We start from the raw sequence: 21,745 nt of genomic DNA on the forward strand, positions 1-21,745 counted from the left end.
TACAAAAGGCGTGCGCAGCTCCAAAAATCGGACTCTACCCAAGCGCACGCACGTAGATATATGCACGTGAAGCTTGTACTGTAGCTTCACGTGGATATTGCTGAATGAAGCGACCACACCTGTAAAATCCATGCCCAAGAGCACACGGGCACACACCCCGCTAGAAGTGGGGAGAACCTGGACTCGCCCATAATTTATAGAATCAGGTCAGATCAGGTGTCTGAGGTCAGCATTCCCATGCATAACACTGATGATCATTCCAAGCCTAAATGAGAGGCTAATGGTGTATTGTTGAGGACATGGGATAACCTCGCTAACAGCAGAACATGTAAACATTTCTGAAACCACATTGAAACATTGTGGGGTGTTTCATCCAGCCATGCCTGCAGAGCAGCTGCATAGGCCCTGGGCTATTTTTATTTCAAAAATAAAAATGTGGAACTATGCAGACTCCTGGATCAGCAGGTAAGCTGAATGACTGTTTTATTAAGCCAGTGTGTTAAGTTGGGGCGACAGGTAGCCTAGCAGTTAAGAGCTTTGAGCCAATAACCAAAAGGTTGCTGATTCGAGACTACTAGGTGAAAAATGTGCCCTTGAGCAAGGCACTTAACCCTGATTGCTATTGTAAGTCGGTCTGGATAAGAGCCTCTGTTACTAAAATGAGGAATTCGTTTTTACGGGTTCAAGCATCGAAGCTTGGTGAATCTGTTTAATATTTCCTCCAAAATGTCTTAAAATGTATGGATTTACATTGATATGATAACTGCGTGTGAGAATCAGTCAGAAAGTTGCAATGTCTGTGTAAACCTTAAATAGCAGTCAGGGGTTCCCCAGAGTTCTGTTTTAGGACTACTCATTAGTCGATATGCTGTAAATGACCTCAGTTCTTACAATGGTCATTTTTACATTCATTTCAGATGACTGCATAATGAATGAGTAGCGTTGTATATTAGATTTTATTGGTGAGAGTTGTTCATTGATTAATCGTTAGAAGTGTTTTTATATATTTTTTAAGATTGAAAAGATGGTGTTTAGAGAAATATAAGATATATGCACTTTTATGTAGAATTAACAATGTGAATGGTAAAGTGGGGGGTTAAGGCCTCTTGGTAAATCTCTAGCCCCTTATACCACCCACCACTGCAACCTGTATGCTCTAGTCGGCTGGCCCTCGCTACATATTAGTCACCAGACCCACTGGCTCCAGGTCATCTATAAGTCTATGCTAGGTAAAGCTCTGCCTTATCTCAGCTCACTGGTCACGATAACAACACCCACCCGTAGCACGCACTCCAGCCGGTATATCTCACTGGTCATCCCCAAAGCCAACACCTCCTTTGGCTGCCTTTCCTTCCACTTCTCTGCTGCCAATGACTGGAACGAATTGCAAAAATCGCTGAAGCTGTAGACTTATATTTCCCTCACTAACTTTAAACATCAGCTATCTGAGAAGCTAACCGATCGCTGCAGCTGTACATAGCCCATCTGTAAATAGCCCACCCAATCTACCTACCTCATCCCCATATTGTTTTTATTTACATTTCTGCTCTTTTGCACACCAGTATTTCTACTTGCACATCATCATCTGCTCATCTATCACTCCAGTGTTAATTTGCTGAACTGTAATTACTTTGCTACTATGGCCTATTTATTGCCTTACCTCCTCATGCCATTTGCACACACACTGTATATAGACTTTCTTTCTTTTTTCTATTGTGTTATTGACTGTACGCTTGTTTATTCCATGTGTAACTCTGTGTTGTTTGTGTCACACTGCTTTGCTTTATCTTGGCCAGGTCACAGTTGTAAATGAGAACTTGTTCTCAACTAGCTTACCTGGTTAAATAAAGGTGAAATAAAAAATAAAAAAAATTATGCTGTTGTTCAAATGCACAGATCGCTTTATATAGTGTATATTCCCAAATAAACTACCTGTAGTTTGACATCTTGGCTTAATATTTCTGCTGCTTTCCTCCACCTTCCAGGGTTCTCAACCAATCAGAGACCTTCACTGCACACATGCACACACCAAAGACGGTTTAGAATATACTGTCTTTGCACATACTTCACAAAGAACACAGGAAATAACATTTCCTGCTCTAATTGTTTCAGTTTCTGACAACGGCTATAGCCTACACAGCAGGGTAATTCAACATTCACAAGACTTGTAAGGTATTTACATAAGTTAAATAATGCAGTACAATCATACTGTATGTTAGTCTTTCTTAGCCTATAGGTTTCTCTTATTTGTTAGATGAATTGGTTATATTAATAGCAGTTTACCAAACAATAATGCCTGGGGCAGAATCTACGCTTACTGGACCTTGCTTTAACTGGTTGAATTTGTCTTTAACCAAACAAATTACTGCAAATCATCTGTTTTCTTTGACAAACTCCAGTAGTAAGGTTTATTTGAAATACATTCATAGTTTTCTTAGTTCCTCACGCAGGAGGGTTAATTTGTGTGTGCCCCTTTAAGAGCGTCCCGCGAATCTGTGCCAGAAACAAAAACAATTTAACTATGGTAAAATAGGTCTTTAGTTTTGAACGGTTTGGTGTACCAAGGAGCGGTTTTCTGCATTGCAAAGGTGCAACCACGGACACAAAGCCATGCTCCGTCTGCTTCTACGGAGTGGCTGCGGTTCTAGATTTTCTGGAACCTGACTTGCCATCGTCATTTAAAATATGAATATGTAAAAACTGTGAGAAAAAGCATATTTTATCAATTTTGAACTCAGGCTGTAACACAACAGCTTCTGAAATAAGTCAAGTGGTCTTTACATTTTAGTCACTTAGCAGATACACTTATCCAGATCAACTTACAGTTGTGAATATATACATTTTCGTACAGGTGCCTCGTGGGAATGAAACCCACAACCCGTAAATTGGCCAAAAGGGAATTGTGGACAGCTCTTTTGACAATGCCTCTTTTTTTACAATGCCTTAATAATTGTTTTACTACCCTACAATACTTGGTAAACTAAATTAGATTGTTTATTTCAGTTGTTCTACCCTTAAATATTTTGGTGTGTTCTTTGTGCATTTACATCCCACAGTTACATTGTAAAATGGCTTCTTCCTTGAAACGACGCAAAACGTGCTTGATGCTAAAAGTGAATATATAGGAAATGGAGGCTCTGCAGAGGAAGCACAAAAAAAACGCCATACCTTGATGATAACGATACCTCAGATGGAATAAGGTGATCTATATTTAATAATATGTTAATTTATTATGGTATTGTGGATTTTTGTAGCACTCTTGAGTCACTGTTTGCTATTTGTGTTTTTAAAATTGTCAAACTACTTAAAGGGCAATGCCACCAGTTTTCAACCTCATTTTCATTATTTCCAGCACAATACCAGTGTCAACATATGTGAAAAGTTATTAAGTTAAAAGGTTGACATCATTGCTGCAGGTTGGATGGAGGTACACCACCACCACCAGCCTGTACCTTTGACACCAGACAGGATGGGTCCATGGACTCATGCTGTTCAGGCCAAATCCTGACTCTACCATCAGCATGACAAAACAGGAACCGTGATTCGTTGGACCAGGCAATGTTTTTCCACTCCTCAATTGTCCAGTGTTGTTGATCGCGTGCCCACTGGAGCCACTTCTTCTTGTTTTTAGCTGATAGGAGTGGAACCCAGTGTGGTCGTCTGCTGCAATAGCCCATTTGTGACGAGGATTGACAAGTTGTGCGTTCCGAGATGCCGTTCTGCACACAACTGTTGTACTGCGCCGTTGTTTGTCAGTTTGTGGCCCACCTTTTTGCTTGTGCGATTCTTGCCGTTCTCCGTCGACCTCTCATCAACGAGCTGTTTTCACCCACAGGACTGCCGCTTACTGGATGTTTTTTGTTTGTCACACCATTCTCGCTAAACCCTAGACACTGTCAAGCGTGAATGCTCAGGAGGGCGGCCGTTTCTGAAATACTGGACCCGGTGCTCCTGGCACCGACGATCATACCAAGCTCAGTCGCTTATGTCACTGGTTTTGCACATTCTAACGTTCAATCGAACAGTAACTAGGAGCGATCCATTTTTGTGAACAGGTTGGTGTACCTAATAAACTGGCCGGTGAGTGTATGTAGACATTGTTTTGGTGCTGGAGATGATGAATGAGGTTGAAAAGTGGCGGAATTTCCCTTTAAAGTCTTTACAACCCCCTGAAGGGTGATAGATCGAGCAGCGTTCTTCTATAGGGGGTTATTAACAACAAAAAGTTAAGCTTAGTTGGAGATGAAAATGTTTTACTGTGTTTGTATCAGGGAAGAACAGACAGAGCCATCTGTTCCTGACTATCAGTCCATTAAGCGTGAAAAATCCATGCATCTTCCACCACATTTCAACGGTGTCTGCCCCACCTCTGATAGGTGAATCTTCTGAAATGTTGTCTTATATTCATTTTTTCATTAATCAGAGACATTAATAAATCAGACTTCTTGAAGCCATTGATGACGTCACTCAATCGTTTCCTATGTTAATTCTCAGTGGTGCATTTGACGTTTCGAGTTGTATTTGTCACATGCACAAGTACAGTGAAATGCTTAACTTGCAAGACCTTCCCAACAGTGCAGTATTCAATATCAAGATATTACAACAACAAAAAACTGAGAAATAAGAAAGGAAAAATAAAAACAGGACAGTGTAAGCTACATACAGTGCCAGTACCAAATGTACATTGTGAAGGGATATTGGAGTAATTGAGGTAGATTTGTACATGTAGACAGGGTTGGGATAATTACTTGAAAAATCTAATCCATTTGTGATTAGTTACATGAAAAATAAAGTAATCAGTAACATACTTCTTTGGATTACTCAAAATAATAAACATAATTTGATTACATTTTGATTACTTTCATTTATAGCCTAACACCCAGACATATTTTAAAACGTTTAGAAACGTTAATCTAATATAGCATTTTTTTTATTTAGTAAGATGAGTATTTCCAAACTGGGGACTAGTGTGAGAGCATAGTCTAAAGATCCTGTAATTGTTCTATTCTATGTGTAAGAACATTTTCCAATGGTGGCACCAGCCCATGATTTGGTCACGTCACAATTACGCAATGAAAAAGGAGTAGCCTCATCATCTTATAAAGCCATTCAAAGTGTTCCATTAAGAAAGAAGTGTACTAGACCTGTGTTAAACTAGGTACAGTATTTTTTTTGTTGAATTTTTTATATATCAAGTTGAGTTCCTGAATTTAGATTTTTGGGTTCAGTAGAGATGAATTTGTCTACATCTTTTTGGGCTCTAATATCACAAATGCTAATTCATGTGGGACTGTCGGCGTGATCAGAATCTCCTAGTTCCCAGTGGGAAATTTCCCTTGAACGACCCTAAAGTCGGAAATACAAGTAAGAAAATCAGAGAAAAGGTTGTTACCCAAGTTGCCGAGTTGTGACGTTTCACCACTGACCTTTCACCTATTCAACCAAAATCTGTTTTTGACAATCACAAACCTTATCAATATGGAGAATGTAGCTAGTTTGACCATATGTCAATGTATAAATGACTTTATTATTAGCAATGTTAGCTTGCTTACCAAGCTAGACAAAATCTTAATGGTTGAAGAATTTTTCCGACTTTAAACGCACGTGAACACATTCATGACGGACTTCCAAGTTTCACATTTCCCACAAGCACATGTCACCCTAATTCACCACCTGAGGCAAGCTACAACTCTAATTGTAGCCTAATATTACTGATAGTTAGCCGTGTAATTAATGTCTAACAGTACATTTAATGTATAGGCATATGTTGTGGGTGGGTAAGACACTGTGAGTGTGTGTATATAGTCCTTGGTGGGGGTGGCCAGCTATTGACTATCTGTTTATAAGTCACATGGCTGAAAAGTGACTGGTAACCGGTGTCGTGTCTTTGGCTATGCCGGATTAAGTGTTATGACATGCTATTCTATGAAATCCTTTCTCTGTAATTAATATTACCTGATTGAGCTAATCATGTAAATTTAATTTAACTAGAAAGTCGGGGCACCACGAAATAATATTTATAGAGCAGTTATCTTCCGAAGAAACTCTTAAAGACCTAGTAATATTTTACATCAATAGCAGTCAATATTAATCATCACCTTATTTCAGTCTCATCTGAAAGTTGTAAATTCTTGGTTATCTTCACAAACCCTGGCTAACAAGTTGAATCAGCAATCCAAAATTGGGTTTAATTATTTATTTACTAAATACCTAACTAATCACACAGAATTACATATACACAGAATGCAAATTATGTCATACAGAAAACCTCCCTGGTGGATGGAAACTGTATGACGGCTGGTTACACAAAGAGAGCGGGTTGGGCTTGAATGAAAGAGCGGGAAGACTGAGGAACAAAGGGAGAAGCTAAGCTTTCGTAAATACAGTATCTTATGCATTCTAAATTACCGCCCATTTGGAAAAGGAAAATGCAATAAATATTTACTCTGAGCTGCGCTTCGGTAGGTTGGTCGTAGATGCTGGCCGTGTTGGCCAACAGAGATCTTCCTGTCCTCGGAAGAATGTCTCTGGTGGGAAATTGTATACGTTGTAGTATCTTCGTTGTGTGTTAGACTGGATACATCGTCCGTTCTTTCCTAGCCCACGTTTACAGCGGCCGCTGCTAACTCAACGGCTAGGAGGTATCACTTCTGTAGTGAATACGAGTTCAAAGTTCATACCATTCGCAACCAAAGCTCACGCTGAGGCTGGCTTAGTTCTGTTGTTGACATGTTAGTCCTTTTCAACGTATGGACCGTCGTCCTATCGTCCTCGAAACAGGAGGTTACATTTTCGTCAAGGGCTTATATAGTGGAGGGAGAGAAGGGTGTGTTTTCATAGTTTATAACCCATGTCTCTTCACAGGGGCAGGCCACTGACTGAGCAGAGCCCTAACCTTATGAAAACCCAAATATCTCATTTGGAAGCTAAAATGTCATTTAATCTTTTCACAGATAGTTTTATATTTAAATTACACAACAATTCCAAGTGAATCTGATAACTAGAATGTGTAGACTTTCCCAGATACAGTTTATGTCGTCCTGTCATTAGTCATAATGTCTCAGATGACAACCGAACTGACATCATATTCATTAAGTATCGACGCATATTTTCCACTGGTTGGATTACCGAAATATGGTTCCTTTCCCCCCACCGTTTGATGTTCCCAGACTCTCTATGTTTAACAAAGGCTATTCAAGAGTCCTTCAGTAGAGTCAAGAGAGAGAGGGGAGAAAGGTATTTATGGGGGGGTCATAAACCTTACCCACAGGCCAACGTCATGACACCGGAATAGATCAATATTTATGGTAATATAAAAAAATATATATTTTTTTTATTTATTTAACCTTTATTTAACTAGGCAAGTCAGTTAAGGACAAATTCTTATTTACAATGACGGCCTACCCCGGGCGACGCTGGGCCAATTGTGCTCCGCCCTATGGGACTCCCAATCACGGCCGGATAGGATTCAGCCTGGATTCGAACCAGGGACTGCAGTAATGCCTCTCACTAAGATGCAGTGCCTTAGACCGCTGCGCCCTCGGCAGCCTACTAATGGTAATACTTATGTCACGATCATTGTACCTTTGAAGAGGAAGAGTGGACCAAGGCGCAGCGTGAAGTGAATACATCTTCTCTTTAATGAAATGAAGACGAAACAAATACTTATAAAAACGAACAACAAACAGACGACCGTGAAGCTATTCCAACAAATAATGCTGACACTAAACACTACACAGACAATTACCCACAAAAGCCTACTGCCTAAAATATGGCTCCCAATCAGAGACAATGAATGACATTTGTCTCTGATTGAGAACCATTCAGGCAACCATAGACTTACCTAGACACCTACACTCAACACAAACCCATACACTCTACCAAAACCCCCTTTACCATACAACCACCCCAGACGAGACAACTATACACAAACATCCCCCCTGTCACACCCTGACCTAACCAAAATATTACAGAAAACAAAGATAACTAAGGCCAGGGCGTGACAATTTACATGTAAACAGGAGTAATAGTGACCAGTAGCAGGATAAATAGATACAGTGGGGCAAAAAAGTATTTAGTCAGCCACCAATTGTTCAAGTTCTCCCACTTAAAAAGATGAGAGAGGCCTGTAATTTTCATCATAGGTACACTTCAACTATGACAGACAAAATGAGAATTTTTTTTTCTGAAAATCACATTGTAGGATTTTTTATGAATTTATTTGCAAATTATGGTGGAAAATAAGTATTTGGTCAATAACAAAAGTTTATCTCAATACTTTGTTATATACCCTTTGTTGGCAATGACAGAGGTCAAACGTTTTCTGTAAGTCTTCACAAGGTTTTCACACACTGTTGCTGGTATTTTGGCCCATTCCTCCATGCAGATCTCCTCAAGAGCAGTGATGTTTTGGGGCTGTTGCTGGGCAACACGGACTTTCAACTCCCTCCAAAGATTCTCTATGGGGTTGAGATCTGGAGACTGGCTAGGCCACTCCAGGACCTTGAAATGCTTCTTACGAAGCCACTCCTTCGTTGCCCGGGCGGTGTGTTTGGGATCATTGTCATGCTGAAAGACTCAGCCACGTTTCATCTTCAATGCCCTTGCTGATGGAAGGAGGTTTTCACTCAAAATCTCACGATACATGGCCCCATTCATTCTTTCCTTTACACGGATCAGTCGTCCTGGTCCCTTTGCAGAAAAACAGCCCCAAAGCATGATGTTTCCACCCCCATGCTTCACAGTAGGTATGGTGTTCTTTGGATGCAACTCAGCATTCTTTGTCCTCCAAACACGACGAGTTGAGTTTTTACCAAAAAGTTATATTTTGGTTTCATCTGACCATATGACATTCTCCCAATCTTCTTCTGGATCATCCAAACGCTCTCTAGCAAACTTCAGACGGGCCTGGACATGTACTGGCTTAAGCAGGGGGACACGTCTGGCACTGCAGGATTTGAGTCCCTGGCGGCGTAGTGTGTTACTGATGGTAGGCTTTGTTACTTTGGTCCCAGCTCTCTGCAGGTCATTCACTAGGTCCCCCCGTGTGGTTCTGGGATTTTTGCTCACCGTTCTTGTGATCATTTTGACCCCACGGGGTGAGATATTACGTGGAGCCCCAGATCGAGGGAGATTATCAGTGGTCTTGTATGTCTTCCATTTCCTAATAATTGCTCCCACAGTTGATTTCTTCAAACCAAGCTGCTTACCTATTGCAGATTCAGTCTTCCCAGCCTGGTGCAGGTCTACAATTTTGTTTCTGGTGTCCTTTCGGCTCTTCGGCTGTGTAACGTCCTGACCAGAGTTATTATGTGTTTTGCTTGTTTAGTGTTGGTCAGGACGTGAGCTGGGTGGGAATTCTATGTTGTGTGTCTAGTTTGTCTGTTTCTATGTCCAGCCTAATATGGTTCTCAATCAGAGGCAGATGGTAATCGTTGTCCCTGATTGAGAATCATATATAGGAGGCTTGTTTTGTGTTGGGATTTGGTGGGTGTTTGTTTCCTGTCTCTGTGATTGTCTGCACCAGATAGGTCTGTGTCGGTTTTTGCACATTTGTTATTTTGTATTGTTGTTTGTAGTGTTTCACTTGTTCTTTATTAAACATGTTTAACACTAGCCGCGCTGCACTTTGGTCCTCTCCTTCACCCCTGGAAGAAAACCGTTACAGGCTGGCCATGGCAGAACACTGACATTCCTGTCTTGCAGTGGCAGACCACGTGTAACAACAGCTGCACAGGATACTGTTCGTTCATGCACAGAACGAACAGTATGGTTGGTGGCATTGTCATGCTGGAAGGTCATGTCAGGATGAGCCTGCAGGAAGGGTACCACATGAGGGAGGAGGATGTCTTCCCTGTAAAGTACAGAGTTGAGATTGTCAGTGAAGAGCACTTTTTGCCAGTCCTGTCTGGTCCAGTGACGGTGGGTTTGTGCCCATAGGCGACATTGTTGCCGTTGATGTCTGGTGACAGGCCTACAAGCCCTCAGTCCAGCCTATTGTGGACAGTCTGAGCACTGATGGAGGGATTGTGCGTTCCTGGTGTGACTCTGGCAGTTGTTGTTGCCATCCTGTACCCGTCCCACAGGTGTGATGTTCGGATGTACCGATCCTGTGCAGCTGTTGTTACACGTGGTCTGCCACTGCGAGGACGATCAGCTGTCTGTCCTGTCTCCCTGTAGTGCTGTCTTAGGCGTCTCACAGTATGGACATTGCAATTTATTGCCCTAGTCACATCTGCAGTCCTCATGCCTCCTTGCAGCATGCCTAAGGCACGTTCACGCAGATGAGCAGGGAACCTGGGCGTCTTTCTTTTGGTGTTTTTCAGAGTCAGTAGAAAGGCCTCTTTAGTGTCCTAAGTTTTCATAACTGTGACCTTAATTGCCTACCATCTGTAAGCTGTTAGTGTCTTAACGACCGTTCCACAGGTGCATGTTCATTCATTGTTTATGGTTCATTGAACAAGCCTTGGAAACAGTGTTTAAACCCTTTACAATGAAGATCTGTGAAGTTATTTGGATATTTACTAATTATCTTTGAAAGACAGGGTCCTGAAAAGGGGACATTTCTTTTTTTGCTGAGTTTATGTTGGTCTGTGGTGTGTAATGAGGAGTAAACAGACACTGCACTTGACACTTATTCCAGTTGCTAATAATCATGCACCCATTAAGAAAATGACTGTAAAAACTGTTAAATCCCCATGGATTGATGAGGAATTGAAAAAAGTGTATGGTTGAGAGGGATGAGGCAAAAGGAATGGCAAATAAGTCTGGCTGCACAACCAATTGGCAAACTTGTTGCAAATTCAGAAATCATGTGACTAAATAAAAATTAGAAACTACACTATGAAACAAAGAAGAATGATAGTAAAAAGCTTTGGAGCACCTTAAATGAATTTCCGGGGGAAAAAAAGGCAAACTCAGCTCCATCATTCATTGAAACAGATGGCTCATTCATCACAAAACCAACTGATATTGCCAACTACTTTTCATTGGCACGATATTGCCCCTCCTATTTGCCACATCTTCAATTTAAGCCTACTAGAAAGTGTGTGCCCTCGGGCTTGGAGGGAAGCAAAAGTCATTCCGCTACCTAAGAATAGTAAAGCCCCTTTTACTGGCTCAAATAGCCGACCAATTAGCCTGTTACCAACCTTTAGGAATTTTTTTTGCCGTTGAAAAAATGGTGTTTGACCAGATGCAATGCTATTTTACAATAAACAAATTGCCAACAAACTTTCAGCATGCTTATAGAGAAGGACATTCAACAAACACAGCACTTACAGAAATGACTGATGATTGGCTGAGAGAAATTGATGATGAAAAGATTGTGGGTGCTGTCTTGTTAGACTTCAGTGCAGCTTTTGACATTATTGATCATAGTCTGCTGCTGGCAAAACGTATGTGTTATGGCTTTACACCTCCTGCATATATTGTGGATAATGAGTTACCTTTCTAACAGAACACAGAGGGTGTTCTTTAATGGAAGCCTCTCCAACATAATCCAGGTAGAATCAGGAATTCCCCAAGGCAGCTGTCTAGGCCCATTACTTGTTTTTCAATCTTTACTAACGAAAGCCAGAGTGTCAATGTATGCGGATGACTAAACACTATATATGTCAGCTACTACAGCGACTGAAATGACTGCAACACTTTACAAAGAGTTGCACTTAGTTTCAGAGTGGGTGGCAAGGAATAAGTTAGTCCTGAATATTTCTAAAACTAAAAGCATTGTATTTGGGACAAATAATTCACTAAACCCTAAACCTTAACTAAATCTTGTAATAAATTATGTGGAAATTGAGCAAGTTGAGGTGCCTAAACTGCTTGGAGGTACCCTGGATTGTAAACTGTCATGGTCAAAACATATTAATACCACAGTAGCTAAGATGGGGAGAAGTATGTCCATGATAAGGTGCTGCTCTACCTTCTTGACAGCACTGTCAACAATGCAGGTCCCTATATGCCCTAGTTTTGTCGCACCTGGACTACTGTTCAGTCGTGTGGTCAGGTGCCACAAAAAAGGACTTAGGAAAATTGCAGTTCTTTCTGAACAGGGCAGTACGGCTGGTCCTTGGATGTACACAGAGAGCTAATATTAATAATATGCATGTCAATCTCTCCTGGCTGAAAGTGGAGGAGAGATTGACTTCATCACTCCTTGCATTTAGGAGAGGTATTGACATGTTGGATGCACCGAGCTGTCAGTTTGAACTACTGGCGCACAGCTCGGACACGCATGCATACCCCACAAGACATGCCACAAGACGTCTCTTCACAGTCCCCAATTCCAGAACAGACTATGGAATGCGCACAGTACTGAATAGAGCCTTGACTACATGGAACTCTATTCCACATCAAGTAACTGATACAAGCAGTAAAATTTTATTTTAAAAAAACTTTAGGGGGACTGTGAAGCAACACAAACATAGACACATGCATACACACAATAGCATACGCACTATGTACACATGGATTTTGTACTGTATATATGTGGTAGTGGTGGCGTAGGGGCCTGAGGGCACACAGTCTGTGAATGTATTGTAATGTTTTTAAAATTGTATAAACTTCCTTAATTTTGCTGGACCCCAGGTAGAGTAGCTGCTGCCTTGGCAGGAACTAATGGGGATCCTTAATAAACTTTGCACAGCCATTCAAGAGAAGTGGGACAACATTCCACAGGCCACAATAAACAGCCTGATCAACTTCAAATCAAATTTTATTTGTCACATACACATGGTTAGCAGATGTTAATGCGAGTGTAGTGAAATGCTTGTGCTTCTAGTTCCGACCATGCAGTAATATCTAACAAGTAATGTAACAACTTCACAACAACTACCTTATACACACAAGTGTAAAGGAATGAATAAGAATATGTACATAAAAATATATGGATGAGAGATGGCCGAACGGCATAGGCAAGATGCAGTAGAGGGTATAGAGTACAGTATATACATATGAGATGAGTAGTGTAGGGTATGTAAACATTATACAAAGTGGCATAGTTTAAAGTGACTAGTGATACATTTATTACATACATTTTTCCATTATTAAAGTGGCTGGAGATGAGTCAGTATGTTGGCAGCAGCCACTCAATGTTAGTGATGGATGTTTAACAGTCTGATGGCCTTGAGATAGAAGCTGTTTTTCAGTCTCTCGGTCCCAGCTTTGATGCACCTGTACTGGCCTCGCCTTCTGGATGATAGCGGGGTGAATAGGCAGTGGCTCGGGTGGTTGTTGTCCTTGATGATCTTTTTGGCCTTCCTGTGACATCGGGTGGTGTAGGTGTCCTGGAGAGCAGGTAGTTTGTGGGCGGAGCAGTTGCCGAACCAGGCGGTGTTTTTGGTGACAAGACAAATTTCTTCAGCCTCCTGAGGTTGAAGAGGCGCTGCTGCTCCTTTTTCACCACGCTGTCTGTGTGGGTGGACCATTTCAGAGTTTCTGTGATGTGTACGCCGAGGAAATTAAACTTTCCACCTCCACTACTGTCCCGTCGATGTGGATGGGGGGGGGGGGGGGGTGCTCCCTCTGCTGTTTCCTGAAGTCCATGATCATCGCCTTTGTTTTGTTGACGTTGAGTGTGAGGTTATTTCCTGACACCACACTCCGAGGGCCCTCACCTCCTCCCTGTAGGCCGTCTCGTCGTTGTTGGTAATCAAGCCTACCACTGTAGTGTCATCTGCAAACTTGATGATTGAGTTGGAGGCGTGCATGGCCACGCAGTCATTGGTGAACAGGGAGTACAGGAGAGGGCTGAGAACGCACCCTTGTGGGGCCCCAGTGTTGAGGATCAGCGGGGTGGAGATCTTGTTTCCTACCCTCAACACCTGGGGGGGGCGGCCCGTCAGGAAGTCCAGGACCCAGTTGCACAGTTAGCTCAGTTACCTTAGCTTTCTTGGGAACTGGAACAATGGTGGCCCTCTTGAAGCATGTGGGAACAGCAGACTGGGATAAGGGTTGATTGAATATGTCCGTAAACACACCAGCCAGCTGGTCTGCGCATGCTCTGAGGACGCGGCTAGGGATGCCGTCTGGGCCGGCAGCCTTGCAAGGGTTAACACGTTTAAATGCTTTACTCACGTTGGCTGCAGTGAAGGAGAGCCCACAGGTTTTGGTAGCGGGCCGTGTCGTTGGCACTGTATTGTTTTACAGATGCACAACTTTATGCTAAGGAGATGTGTCAGAGGTGCATGAGGCAAATGGTGGTCAGAGCCAAATGGTGGTCACACCAGAGAGTGACTGGTTTTCTGATCTACGCCCCTACATGTTTTTGAAGTTATCTTTGACCAACAGACCCATATCTGTATTCCCAGTCATGTGACATCCATAGAATAGGGCATATTAAATTTATTTAAATTGACTGATTTCTTTATATGAACTGTAACTCGGTAAAATCATTGAAATTGTTGCATATATATTTTTGTTCAGTATAGAATCAAGTATAGGTACCATGACTGTGTTAGAAAATAAATGGTATATCCACGATATTGGCCGCGAAGATCGCTATACTCCCATTGATTATAAAGGCGCTGACCGATAGAGGACGGGGTGGCCTTTTCATTTTCTATGAAGCCTAGGTGGGGGCGAAATTCAAACCCAGGTGGAGTGGTCAGCGGTGAGCACCAGTGGAAGCCGATCAGCCTAGGTGGAAAGCTGTGTTGTTGACCAATCACAGTAGAAAACGGTGAAAACGGTGTAGTCTGTGTGGTGATACGTCAACACTTACGTCCAACAGCAGGACCAGCTAACTTGCCCGCTGGCTAGCTAGCTAGCAGGCTAACACTATCAGTTTACCGAGTCACGTTTAACAATACAAATCATTTGTTTTTGAGTAATAATTTCTATTATATGTAAGTACAGTTTAATGAATGGCTATTATCACCGGCGGCTGTCGCCCTTGTATGTGAAGGCACTAGCCCCTTTGAGTAGAGGGACAAATGGGGTACTCTGCGCCGGCAAGGTACTCGCCGATATTCTGGTGGGTGTCTGAAAAGCTCTTAATGGGGATCCTGCTTTCTGAAAACATTGCTTGCAGTACCCCAGTCGGCCTTGAACTTGAAATCCTCATTGAGAGGGGGCAGTCGTTCACTAGCGCTCAGAGTTCAAATAAATTGTATGAAGTAAGTAAACGGGCCGTAACAGAGACTTGCCATATCAAGGATAATGTCTACTATGACCAATAGAGGTCAGTGAGTGATCAGATTAGCTATACAAGATTGGTAACCTAAAACAATCTCTCTCTCGTTGCTAGGAGCCAGTCTCTGGGGCCAAACTCCTCAGTGGGTAGTTCAGATGACAGTGAGATGGATTCACAAGGATCTGGTGTTACACATCAAAGGTATGGTCATAATAATTCACCCCATTGGACTTTTTCACATTTTCTTGTGTTACAATTTGGAACTAAAAGGGATTTAATAAGGATTGTTTAGTCACTGATCGACACAATATTTATAAACAAAATAATGAAAAAGATAATATTGAAATACATTGGTAAGATAAGTATTCACCCCTTTGGTTATCATGCTTAAATTAGTTCAGGAGTAAAATGTAATGTTTAGGTGGACAATAATGTTTTGCTGTTCTTTTGTATTCTGTCACGTGAATTGTACCAGACGGAAGTGTGCCATATGTGTGGGGCGCATTCACAAAGCTGTGAAGTTCTGCAAGGTTTGTAAGGCTGCGTACTGTGAGAACCATGTTAGAGACCACGACAAGGCCCCAGGACTAAAGAAACACACGTTAGTGGATGCCACTGACGACCACGGCCATGTTGAAATAGAAAGGACTTCAGCTCAGGTAGAGGGATTCATTCTTTCCCAGTTAGATTCTTAGTTGTGTTCTAGTTGATTTAGGATTGTAAAGTAACTGTATCAATTTAATAACAGACATTACTCTGATTTCCTCAGGTTGGCTTATGGAAAAAAACCTTAGGCCTTCTCTGGATCCTCATACCCTCACTTCTGGGAGGACTTCAGTATCATATGAGTCCCACAGTGGATGGTGTGTGTAGTCACAACTTAATTTCCAATGTTTTGTACTGCGGAGTATGATTCATATATTCTATAACATTTACTCATTACATGCCCTATATCTCTGCAGGTAAGGGGAGACTTAACATGAGGATTGTTCTGCTGGGTAAGACTGGATCAGGGAAGAGTTCAACAGGAAACACCATCCTGGGGAGAGAGGCGTTTCGAGCAGAGGCTTCTCCAGTGTCTGTGACCACACAGTGTGAGAAACAAAATGTTGTTATTGGTCAGAATAGAATAACTGTGATTGACACCCCAGGTATCTTCAGCACGTTGTTACAATCTGATGAAGTTATGGTTAAAACTGCTGAATGCATTAACACCACACCTCATGTCTTCCTATTGGTGACCAGGCTGGGGGAATTCACAGATAAGGACAGAAAGTCAGTTCAATGGATCCAGGAACATTTTGGAGAGGAGGCTTTAAAGTACACGATCGTTCTGTTCACTGGGGTAGACCAGCTAGAGGGGAAACCAGTAGAGATGTTTATAAAGGGCAGCAGCCATCTACTACAAGTCATTAACAGTTGTGGGGACAGATACCATGTCTTTAACAACAAGGACAAGAATGACAACACTCAGGTCACAGAGCTGCTAGAGAAGATAGAAGAATTACTGAATGAGTATAGGGGTTATCATCATGAGGCAGACTTGCTGACACAGGAAAGGGTTAGGGAAGAGGAGATGAGGAAGAGGGAGAGGGCTCAGATAATACAAGAGGAGGGGATAAAGAGGGAAGCAGCAGTGAGAAATGTAAGAGAGGAGGAGGAGAAAAAGAGGGAGGCAGCAGAAAGGGAGATCAGAGAGGAGGAGGAGAAAAAGAGGGAGGCAGCAGAAAGGGAGATTAGAGAGGAGGAGGAGAAAAAGAGGGAGGCAGCAGAAAGAGAGATCAGAGAGGAGGAGAAGAAGACTGTTGAAAAATTGCAAGAGAGAGATTCAGCATGGATTTTTCTGTCTGTCATTTCTATCCCCGCTCTGATCTTGCTTTTGTTCTGGATTTCTACTAGGCAGAGGGAAATTAGACCGGATGACGAAGAATTTAGGATGAAAAACATGTGATCTTTTTTCATTTATGTAAAAAAAAAATAATAATGTTAATTTAGAGCCTCAACTCTGGTTCTGGAAGCCAGTTCCACTGCATTTTTTCATTAGTCTCCTCTAATCAGAGACTGATTTAGACCTGGGACACCAGGTGTGTGCAATTAATTATCAGGTAGAACAGAAAACCAGCAGGCTCTGGACCTCGTAGGGTAAGAGTGGAGTAACCCTGATCTAGAGGAACCGACGATCAGATCAACAAAAACAGTATGACAATAAAGAACACATGGTTTCCATGTGTTTGATGCCATTCCAATTGCTCCGTTCCAGACATTATTATGAGCTGTCCTCCTCTCAGCAGCTCCCACTGCCCTAAAAACACCGTCATGGACCTAATGGTCTACACCAGGGCTGCCCAACCATCTTCCTGGAGATCTACTGTCCTGTGGGTTTTCAATCTAACTCTAATTTAACACACCTGATTCTACTAATTAGCTGCTCAACAACACCTTAACTAGCTGAATCGTATATGCTAAATTAGGGTTGGACTAATTTGGCCAATATCCCTCGTTTTATTGATGGCACTAGCTGTGCCAGGTCAGATCGGAATGCAGATATTGTTTTTATGCAGAATTCAGAATATTTGAATGAAAATATGTCTCCATTTGGATTGAAACCTAGCTATAGACAGCCTAAAGACTATGGCAAGTGCGCTAGTCCATTGCCACTTTGATTATGCCTGCAAATCATGGTTCACCAGCAGCCCTAAGCATCTAAAGAATAGCATAAAGCTACAGACTAGCCAAATAAGCTTATAATATTTGTATTGAAAACTCCACCCTCATACTCATCTGGAGGTTGAGCATTTTTTTTGTCTATCTTTGTAATGTGTCTGTATCTACAGTACCAGTCTAAAGTTTGGACACACCTACTCATTCCAGGGATTTTCTTTATTTTTACTACTTTCTACATTGTAGAATAATAGTGAAGACTTCAAAACTATGAAATAACACATATGGAATCATGTAGTAACCAAAAAGGTTAATATATTTGAGATTCTTCAAAGTAGAAACCATTTGCCTTGATGACAGCTTTGCACACTCTTGGCATTCTCTCAACCAGCTTCATGAGGTAGTCACCTGGAATGCATTTCAATTAACAGGTGTGCCTTGTTAAAAGTTAATTTGTGGAATTTCTTTCCTTCTTAATGTGTTTGAGCCAATCAGTTGTGTTGTGACAAGGTAGGGGGGGCTATACAGAAGATAGCCCTATTTGGTAAAAGACCACTTACATATTATGTCAAGAACAGCTCAAATAAGCAAAGAGAAATGACAGTCCATCCTTACTTTAAGACATGAAGGTCAGTCAAAGTGCAGTCGCAAAAACCATCAAGCGCAATGATGAAACTGGCTCTCATGAGGACCGCCACAGGAATGGAAGACCCAGAGTTACCTCTGCTGCAGAGGATAAGTTCATTAGAGTTAACTTCACCTCAGATTGCAGCCCAAATAAATGCTTCACAGAGTTCAAGTAAAAGATACATCTCAACATCAACTGTTCAGACGAGACTGCGTGAATCAGGCCTTCATGGTCGAAGTTTCTGCAAAGAAACCACTACTAAAGGACACCAATATGAAGAAGAGACTTGTTTGGGCCAAAAAACACGAGCAATGGACATTAGACTGGTGGAAATTTGAGATTTTTGGTTCCAACTGCCGTGTCTTTGTGAGACGCCGAGTAGGTGAGCGGATAATGTCTGCATGTGTGGTTCCCACCGTTAAGCATGGAGGAGGTTGGTGTGGGGGTGCTTTGCTGGTGACACTGTCAGTGATCTATTTAGAATTCAAGGCACACTTAACCAGCATGGCTACCACAGCATTCTGCAGCGATACGCCATCCCATCTGGTTTGCGCTTAGTGGGACTATCATTTGTTTTTCAACAGGACAATGACCCAAAATACACCTCCAGGCAGTTTAAGGGCTATTTGAGGAGAGTGATTGAGGGCTGCATCAGATGACCTGGCCTCCACAATCACCCCACCTCAACCCAATTTAAATGGTTTGGGATGAGTTGGACCGCAGAGTGAAGGAAAAGCAGCCAACAAGTGCTCAGTATATGTGGGAACTCCTTCAAGACTGTTGGAAAAGCATTCCTCATGAAGCTGGTTGAGATAATGCCAAGAGAGTGCAAAGCTGTTATCAAGGCAAAGGGTGGCTACTTTGAAGAATCTCAAATATAAAATATATTTTGATTTGTTAGACTTTTTCACTTACTACATGATTCCATATGTGTTATTTCATAGTTTTGAAGTCTTCACTATTATTCTACAAGGTAAAAAATAGTAACAATAAAGAAATTCCCAGGAATGAGTAGGTGTGTCAAAACTTTTGACTGGTACGTGTGTGTGTATATATTGTTTTGCTATACAGGTGGGGCTCAAAACAGGTGTGGTTGTTGTTGCCTGTTTTTCATGTTATCTTGGCATCAATACGTGTCACAGTTTGCAAACAATGTAAAAAAAATAAAAATAAATGATTGAGTTAATAAAGACCCAGGGGTCTTGGTAATGTTCTCTTGTTGCGCCGTGATTAGCTCAGTGTTCTGTCACTCAAGGGGACACTATGTCAGCGCAAAATCTATAGGGAGAGCTCGAAAATTCAAGCCCCTTGGGTGCTGCCATAGTTACATTAAAAATGCCCACCCAAGAAGGCTCACGGTCATTGGCCACAGATAAAATGACATCAAATCACGTTATATCTACCGCTGCGCTACCTTCCTGTTCCAGTGAGCACAGCACAACAAGGTGAGTCCAAAAACGTATTGTATGCTGCTGCATAAATTATGTAATATACCAGGGAGATATGTATACTGTAGCTAAGAAGGTAATATTAAGTGTATTTTGTATAGTAAGCAGTTAGTAGCCCATGTGCCTCACCTTAATAATTTGGTCCCTTTCCCCCTCATAACTTATCCTACTGTTCTGACTTGGCAGTTCACATGTAGCCTATAGCCTGTTTTAGAATATTCAATGATTACATTTCTCTAAGAGCTTTTATTGTCTGCTTATATGCCCCCTTTTTTTATCCTACGGTTCTGACTTGGTGTACAGGGAGAATACTGTAAGAACGGCCGATGTTCTGAATTCTCTCGCTGTACATTACAAGTGCTGAACAAATAGTAATATTGACTACGTCTGTCCTAGCTCGGTCATTAATGTCTTAATTGAAATTACGTATTGTGTCTTCACCGCTCATCGTCCCCTTATGCCATAGTTAATACATCTCAATTATTAGTAGAAACCACATTTGTTTAAGCCAGTCAGAATTAATTGTTCCGCTGCCAGACAAGGCTCCGCTGATCGCCAGGTGTAGCAGTGGTAACGATTCACTCCATGGTGCTTAAAAGAAAGCTCTGCTGTTGGGACAGCTTTATGTAGGCCCTAACAGTTTGTGGGCACCGTTTGTCACCGTTCTAGTGAAATTAATGTATTGTTTAGTATTGTGTAGTGGCTTTGCTGGCATGCATCTAAAATATTTTTGGGGAGTTTGCAGCAGCAAGATTTCTATGCTAATATCGCCACTGCTATTTCGGCAAGTTAAGCAAGTGTTTGCTGGCTTAGCTGGCCATGTTAATGACCAGCTTACTAGCACCATCAGTCAGTGCACTGCAATGTCACGCTAGCAATAGATTGGTAATTCAAGGCTTTAATGAAATATTAAGTGAATGTTTATTTTCTTACTACGTTAAAAGGTTTATTATATAAAAAGGGTTGTACTTCACAGGAGGTTAGTGGCACCTTAATGGGCTCGTGGTAATGACTGGAGCTGAATAAGTGGAATTGTATCAAGTACATCAAACACATGTTTTCCAAGTGTTTGATGCCATTCCATTTACTCCGTTCCAGACATTATTATGAGCCATCCTCCCCTCAGCAATCTCCACTGTCTTGGAGTCTTGATGACAAAAGTCTTGATGACTCCAAGATGGCGTAGCAGTTGGACATGTGTTTGTATTGTCCCGTGTAAATAGTTGTTTTTCCTCTTTTTTACGTATATATTTTGTATATATTTTAATCTCACTTTCCGTCTACGAACTGAATATAATTTCCTGCAACCCGCCTCACCCAATGTGGTACGGATCTGCTATTTTTATACTTTAGAATCGGAAACCCCATCAGAAGCTAGCCAGCTAACTAGCTACTAGCTAGTAGTCAGTTAGCCACTGCCAGCGGTCTTCACCGTTAACTCAGACAACCAGCCTCAGCTCAGTCAATACCTGCTAGTCTGCACAGCGCGATATCAACCCAGAGCATATCGGACTGCTTTTTCTCTACCTTATCACCGGATTCCTTCTGCAAGCCCTGGTCCATTACACCGGATCATCGCAGCTAGCTAGCTGCATTCAAGTGGCTACTGCTAGCTAACGCCTCTGTCCCTAGCACCAGTTAGCCTTGAGCTAGGCCCATCAACCCAGCTAGCAGGAGAGGTCTACTAGCTAATTCTTGGGCTACAATACCTCTTTTGCCACATGGCCTGGACCCTTTATTGCCGACACGGAACCCCGCCGATCCATCACGACTGGTCTGCCGACGTAATCGTCCGAGGTGGTTTCAACAGGCTTTTTCGTTGCGACGTCGCCGAAGGCCCATCTGCTATCCCCGGCCCGCTAGCTGTCTGAATCG

General features: G+C 42.0%; 1 protein-coding gene across 1 annotated transcript in view; it reads left to right on the top strand.

The window, feature by feature from the left end:
• The first annotated feature begins 2,096 nt into the window (after positions 1-2,096).
• LOC120017631 (GTPase IMAP family member 7-like) overlaps positions 2,097-21,745 on the top strand; it is a 49,723-nt gene continuing 30,074 nt past the window's right edge. Inside the window, exons 1-2 of the mRNA XM_038960536.1 lie at positions 2,097-2,172; positions 3,057-3,200. The gene's annotated coding sequence lies outside the window, so the exon portion shown is untranslated. The remainder of the gene's footprint in view (positions 2,173-3,056; positions 3,201-21,745) is intronic.

Source organism: Salvelinus namaycush, chromosome 2 (genome assembly GCF_016432855.1).
Source record: "Salvelinus namaycush isolate Seneca chromosome 2, SaNama_1.0, whole genome shotgun sequence".
NCBI classification, from domain to species: domain Eukaryota; kingdom Metazoa; phylum Chordata; class Actinopteri; order Salmoniformes; family Salmonidae; genus Salvelinus; species Salvelinus namaycush.